Below are 8,013 nucleotides of genomic sequence, written 5' to 3' on the forward strand. Positions count from 1 at the left end.
AAATAGCTGTCAGTTTCATGGATTACCGAACGACGATCCTAATTCTCACCTTGATAAATTCATATCTCTTTCGAACTCCTACAAACAGCTAGGGATAGGACAAGATATAGTCCGGCTATACTTGTCCCCCTATTCTCTCACTCATCATGCTCAAACTTGGTTTGAAGGACTGGAAAAAGATTCCATCACGTCATGGACGGAGATGGCTACTAAATTCCTAACCAAATATTTCCCTCCTTCTAAACAAACCAAACTGAAGAATGACATCATTAACTTCAAACAAAGTTATGATGAATCTCTTTACACTGCATGGGAGCGATTCAAAACTCTACTGAAGAAATGCCCTAATCACCAGCTAGAACGGTCAGCCCAAACATATACCTTCTGCAATGGTCTTGACGATCGATGCAGCAGTACAAGGGAATCTGATGAACCAAACCACAGATGAAGCATGGGAATTGCTCGAGAACATGACAATGCATCATCATGACTGGAACAGTGGTGAAACAACTTCATCATCTGCCCCACTCTCTGCACTTAACAATCAAACGGAGGCCATCAAATCCCTCACGGATAAGATGGAATCTCTTGCTAAACAACTCGGAGAATTGAAGACGCAGCTGCAGCAAGTTAACCAAGCTCAGGCTAGTGTTAATTGTACCAACCTGCAACCCACTGAAGAATATCAAGTTGAGTACGAAAACCCTGACGGTTCAGTCTGTTACGTTCAATACCCAGCTCGTCCACCAAATCCCGGATTCAATCAACCACCTAGGGTTAATCAATTTCAGCGAAGCAATCAACCTTTCTGTAGTGACCTGAACTTTTCCATGTTTATATATATTAATTGAGATTGATATTTACATGATTAAATGTTTCCAACATGTTAAGCAATCAAACTTGTTAAGACTTGATTAATTGAAATATGTTTCATATAGACAATTGACCACCCAAGTTGACCGGTGATTCACGAATGTTAACACTTGTAAAAACTATATGATGACATATATATGGATATATATATAGTTAACATGATACTATGATAAGTAAACATATCATTAAGTATATTAACAATGAACTACATATGTAAAAACAAGACTACTAACTTAATGATTTTTAAACGAGACATATATGTAACGATTATCGTTGTAAAGACATTTAATGTATATATATCATATTAAGAAATATTCATACATGATAATATCATGATAATATAATAATTTAAAATCTCATTTGATATTATAAACATTGGGTTAACAACATTTAACAAGATCGTTAACCTAAAGGTTTCAAAACAACACTTACATGTAACGACTAACGATGACTTAACGACTCAGTTAAAATGTATATACATGTAGTGTTTTAATATGTATTTATAAACTTTTGAAAGACTTCAATACACTTATCAAAATACTTCTAATTAACAAAAATGCTTAAAATTACATCCTCGTTCAGTTTCATCAACAATTCTACTCGTATGCACCCGTATTCGTACTCGTACAATACACAGCTTTTAGATGTATGTACTATTGGTATATACACTCCAATGATCAGCTCTTAGCAGCCTATGTGAGTCAACTAACACATGTGGGAACCATCATTTGGCAACTAGCATGAAATATCTCATAAAATTACAAAAATATGAGTAATCATTCATGACTTATTTACATGAAAACAAAATTACATATCCTTTATATCTAATCCATACACCAACCACCAAAAACACCTACAAACACTTTAATTCTTCAATTTTCTTCATCTAATTGATCTCTCTCAAGTTCTATCTTTAAGTTCTAAGTGTTCTTCATATATTCTACAAGTTCTAGTTACATAAAATCAAGAATACTTTCAAATTTGCTAGCTCACTTCCAATCTTGTAAGGTGATCATCCAACCTCAAGAAATCTTTGTTTCTTATAGTAGGTTATCATTCTAATACAAGGTAATAATCATATTCAAACTTTGGTTCAATTTCTATAACTATAACAATCTTATTTCAAGTGATGATCTTACTTGAACTTGTTTTCGTGTCATGATTCTGCTTCAAGAACTTCGAGCCATCCAAGGATCCGTTGAAGCTAGATCCATTTTTCTCTTTTCCAGTAGGTTTATCCAAGGAACTTAAGGTAGTAATGATGTTCATAACATCATTCGATTCATACATATAAAGCTATCTTATTCGAAGGTTTAAACTTGTAATCACTAGAACATAGTTTAGTTAATTCTAAACTTGTTCGCAAACAAAAGTTAATCCTTCTAACTTGATTTTTAAAATCAACTAAACACATGTTCTATATCTATATGATATGCTAACTTAATGATTTAAAACCTGGAGACACGAAAAACACCGTAAAACCGGATTTACGCCGTCGTAGTAACACTGCGGGCTGTTTTGGGTTAGTTAATTAAAAACTATGATAAAATTTGACTTAAAAGTTGTTATTCTGAGAAAATGATTTTTATTATGAACATGAAACTATATCCAAAAATTATGGTTAAACTCAAAGTGGAAGTATGTTTTCTAAAATGGTCATCTAGACGTCGTTCTTTCGACTGAAATGACTACCTTTACAAAAATGACTTGTAACTTATTTTTCCGACTATAAACCTGATAAGGCTAAAAAGGAACATATATTTCATAGCATTATTCCCCAAGAAAGACAAGATTTTAGTTGCAATTGTTCCATTTTCAAGTGATATCCGTTTATATTAAATAAGTGCGAAGACAAAAGGCGAAAATGACGATTTGAAGACACAAAGGTCCAAAAAGCTAAAAAGTACAAGATACAATTCAAGAGGTTCAAATTATTGATGAGGAACGTCTCAAAATGACAAGAGTACAAGTCACAAAACGCAAAGTACACGATATTAAATTGTACGAAAAGGCGTTTGAAAATCCGGAACCGAGGCATGAACCAACTTTCAACGCTCGACGCAACGGAGCTGAAAGTACAAGTCAACTATGCACAAAAATATAATATAATATTTAAATAATTCATAATAAGAATAATATTATATAATAAAAAGTTGTTAATTGAGCATAGTTCAGGGGTCATAAGTGAAAATTCAAATTAATCATTTGCCTATAAAAGGCCATGTAATCGATGAATTTAAATACACCTTTTCTTTCTTTCTTCCTTCTGTAAAGAAATATATATTTATATTATAATTTTAATTTAAGTTAATTTTAATAATAAAGTTATGGTTTAGTTGGGTTAATGTAAGAAATGTTTTACGGGTTTTAAAGTCGAAACTCTGCCCGTATAACGCTACGCGATTAATCACCACTGTAAGCTATGTTCTTCCTTTTTAAATTAATGTATCGTAACTAAGTTATTATTATGCTTATTTGAGCCGAAGTAATCGTGATGTTGGGCTAAAATATTAAGACGGGGTTATTGGATTTTGTACCATAATTAAGGTTTGGGCAAAAGACCGACACTTGTGGAAATTGGACTATTGACTATTAATAGATGGGGGGTATTGTCTAATTGAGTGACAACTCATTGGAGTCTGTCGAACCTATCTTCAAATTAATTATCCTAATAATTAATAATGATTATGGTTGTCCTATTTAGTGACGTTCATATGGAATCTATTATAATCATTTAATTAATTATTCGGGTTGGGTAATTGATTATTCAAACTGATCAAGTGGGTAAATTAATATTCATATCTAATCAAAACAGGGGTGGATTACATACAGTGATAACTGGTGTAATTGTTGACAGAAGTGATAACTGCGTCACAGTTTAAATCCTTAATTAGTTGGAATATTTGACTTCGGGTATAAGGGTAATTTGACGAGGACACTCGCACTTTATATTTATGACCGATGGACTATTATGGACAAAAACCAGATAGGTATCAAATAAACCATGACAAAGGACAATTAACCCGAGTAACAATTAATTAAAATCAAAACGTTAAACATCATGATTACGGAAGTTTAAATAAGCATAACCCTTTTATTTCATATTCTATCGCAATTTTATTTATTGTTATTTTATTTATCGTCATTTATATATTTTACGCACTTTAATTATTGTCATTTATCTTTACGCTTAAAAATATAAAATCGACAAACCGGTCATTAAACAGTAAAAAACCCCCTTTTATAATAATATTACTACTTATATATATATATTTATTTATATAAATATAGTTTTATAAAAATATAGTACGTAATCACTAGCTCCCTGTGGAACGAACCGGACTTACTAAAAACTACACTACTCTACGATTAGGTACACTGCCTATAGTGTTGTAGCAAGGTTTAGGTATATCTCATCCGTAAATTAATAAAACTTGTGTAATTTTGTATCGCTTTTCGTAATAAAAATAAGTATATTTCGTACACCACGTGCAACACATCAAGTTTTTGGCGCCGCTGCCGGGGAGCGCTAAAACGCTATATTTTTAATTATAATAATAATTTAATGAATATAATAATATAATAATATTGAAATAAAATAGAATAATATAATAATATTGAAATAGAATATAATAATATAATAATATTTTAGAATATATTTTGAATCGTAAAAGTTTTAAAAAGTCGTATTTATTAAATACTTCAGGGGTATATTATTTAACTTGTAATTAATAATTTCTATTATGTCGCTTTCATGTGAATAGTAAATTAATTAATTTATTTTCATTTACTATTCATGAATAGTAAATGAATTAAAAAAAAAAGTTTTGAAAAAAAAATAATAATTATAAAAAAAGTATTAATTTGTAAAAAAAAAATCGTTTTTTTTTTTTAAAAAAAAATTGTAAAAAAAACGTTTTTTTTTAAGAAAAAAAAATTCGTTTTTAAAAATAAAAAAAAAAAATTTTTTTTTTTAAAATAATAAATAATAATTTTTTTTTTAAGTTTTATTACCTTTAGATTTTTAGACTATAGTCGCAACTTTTAGTATTAAGTTTATTTTTGGCGTAGTTATTTTTTTATTTCTAGATTTTTAGGTTTTGCCGTAAAATTCCTTAAGTGTTTATTCCTTAGACTAAGATTTAGGTGCTTTAGAATTTTGCGACGCCATTTTTCGCGCTACTTTCTTATTTTTATTTTTCGACGCCTATTTTTCAACCTTTTTATTTTTCGACACTTTTCGACGCACAATCTTTTTCTTTCTTATTTCTCGACACTCTAGTTATAGGATATAGAATTTTCTTTACTTCTTATCTAATTCTTCAAACGAAAAGAAAAATTATTTAAGTGGTTAAATTGATAGACGTTGACATTTTTCTGGTTCGTAGTAATAGTTGGATTTGTTAGTGGCAAGTTGTGGGCTTCCGATTTAAAGGGTCCTGGCTTCCTGCTGCATCTTTTGGCTATTCGAAACGTGGGCAAAATCAGAAAAGTCTATTAATTGGACAACTTATATAAGTTTTTCTTATTTTTTTTATAACTAATAGGATATTCAGTGAATGCACCGAGCAAAACGTTCACCACCTTTCATACGTTCACCACCTATAACTCGATCAAGACATCTAGCCAATATTGTCGCCGTTGATTTTTCTTTAGAATCATCATCTAGTCGACCAAGAACTCCAACTCAAATTTCCGATAATCCATCTTTTGAACCCGACCTCACAATTGAGAATCCGGAGAATATTCAGGGACAATTCCAAGATCCAGAACCACTAATCATTCCTCTTGAACCACAAACCATTAAATCAGAATCTTCTAGTGATTCGTATTCAACAAATTCAATTATGGAAAATCTGGAACCTCTAAGTATGGAAGACCGAATGAGAGCCACACGCACGGGCCAAGGTCACGCCATTATTAAGCCAGACATTAATGCGCCAGATTATGAAATCAAAGGACAAATCCTACACATGGAACTAATCAGTGCCAATATAGTGGTGCGCCGAAGGAAGATCCAAACGAACATCTTCGTACGTTTAATAGGATCTGTACACTATTCAAAATCCGAGAAGTTGAGGATGAACATATCTATCTCATGTTGTTTCCCTGGACTTTAAAGGGGGAAGCCAAAGATTGGTTAGAATCGTTACCTGAAGGGGCGATTGACACATGGGATGTTTTAGTTGAGAAATTTCTTAAAAGATTCTTTCCGGCATCTAAAGCCGTGAGACTTCAAGGAGAAATTGTTACGTTCACACAAAAGTCAAATGAAACTCTATATGAGGCGTGGACAAGATTTGGAAAGTTGTTGAGAGGATGTCCTCAACACGGTTTAGACACTTATCAAATAGTACAAATATTCTACCAAGGTGTCAATGTTGCTACACGAAAAGACATCGACATAACAGCTGGTGGTTCCATTATGAAGAAAACCGCAACTGAAGCTTACAAAATTATTGATAACACAGCCTCCCACTCTCATGAGTGGCACCAAGAGAAAGATATATATCGTTCATCTAAAGCGGCTAGAGCCGATTCTAGCCATAACTTTGATTCCGTTTCCGCAAAAATAGATGCTTTCGAGAGACGAATGGAAAAGATGAATAAAGATATTCACGCAATACGAATCAGTTGTGAGCAATGCGGTGGACCACACTTAATGAAAGACTGTCACATTGAACAAACGATGGAACAACGTGAGAATGTTGTCTACATGAACCAAAGGCTGGAAAATAGTTATCAGAATAATTATCAACCGCCAAGGATAAACTTCAATCGAAATCAAAACATTCTTTACAATCCAAAAGGACCCGACAATAACTCGTATAACCAACAAGGTCCGAATAACCAACCAACTCAAAACAACACTTTCAATCAACAAAGACCTAGCTTGTATAAACCACCACAACAAACCGAAGAGAAAAAGTCAAATCTGGAAGAAGTGGTATTTAAGCTAGTTGAATCTCAAACACAATTTATTGAAACTCAAACTCAAACGAATGAGAGGTTTGATCAGTCATTTAGAACTCAACAAGCTTCTATTTTGAATCTAGAAAAACAAGTAGGTACTCTTGTTAGATTGACGAGTGAAAGGAAACAAGGAAAGCTACCGAGTAATACTGAAGTAAATCCTCGGAATGAAAATGTTAATATGGTTTCAACAAATTCTGAAAAACCAGCATCAGAAGATGGGGAGGTTTTAGATGTAAGTAACAATGAAGAAGTTACACCACCACCACCACCCGAGTATGTAAAGCTAGTGGTGGCACCATACAGACCACCCATCCCGTTTCCAAGAAAAGGAGTTGAGTATGAGCAAGTAATAGGTAATAAAGTTTGTGATACCTCTGAAAAGAAGAAGAAGAAGAAGAATAAAAAAGTGCAAGAAACAAAAACAGTAGAAGTAAACCCGGTGAAGACAGTTCCACCAAATCCTCCACCTAGGGTAGGTGATCCGGGTGAATTTATTGTTCCTTGTCTACTTAGTGACTGTGTCATGTATGATGCACTAGCAGATTTAGGTTCAAGTGTGAGTGTTATGCCTCTTTCATTATATAAGAGATTAGGTGTAGGTGAGTTAACTCCAACGGATATGAGTGTTCGACTCATTGATCAAACCATTAAGCAACCAGTTGGAATTGCTGACAACCTACCCGTTCAAGTAGGTAATTTAACCTTTCTAGTCGAATTCATTGTCATTGACATAGAAGAGGACTCAAACGTTCCTCTAATTTTAGGTCGACCATTCTTAGCGTCCACCGGGGCATTATTTGATGTAAGAAAGGGTAGAATGACACTTAGTAATGATGAGAAATCGATCACCTTTATGATTCGACAGTCTAAATATCCACAAACCAAAACCGTTGAACCGACAAAAATGATTGGTAAGAACCATGTTGTTTTACCAACTCCAACGGTAATGCTTAACAATAATAGAACGCCTAAGTGTGGGGAAAATGAAGTAACACCTAATGATGACTTGATAATAAAGAACCCCATAGTTGATACGAAATTAAATAACCCCGTTATTAACAGTTCAATGAAGAAACTTTTTAAACGGGTTATTGATGCTAAAGGTAAGGGAAACTTTAAGTTATATAACCGGTTAGTATCCAATCTGTCGCCTAAAGAAAAGGC

At 32.9% G+C, this 8,013-nt stretch overlaps 1 non-coding gene across 1 annotated transcript; it reads right to left on the reverse strand.

Moving 5' to 3' along the window:
- Positions 1 to 250: 250 nt before the first annotated feature.
- On the reverse strand, positions 251 to 357 carry LOC139873986 (small nucleolar RNA R71). Its single transcript, XR_011767693.1, has one exon. It is a non-coding gene; the product is annotated as a small nucleolar RNA R71 (small nucleolar RNA).
- Between the last annotated feature and the right edge of the window lie 7,656 nt (positions 358 to 8,013).

Source organism: Rutidosis leptorrhynchoides, chromosome 10, assembly GCF_046630445.1.
Source record: "Rutidosis leptorrhynchoides isolate AG116_Rl617_1_P2 chromosome 10, CSIRO_AGI_Rlap_v1, whole genome shotgun sequence".
Taxonomy (NCBI): domain Eukaryota; kingdom Viridiplantae; phylum Streptophyta; class Magnoliopsida; order Asterales; family Asteraceae; genus Rutidosis; species Rutidosis leptorrhynchoides.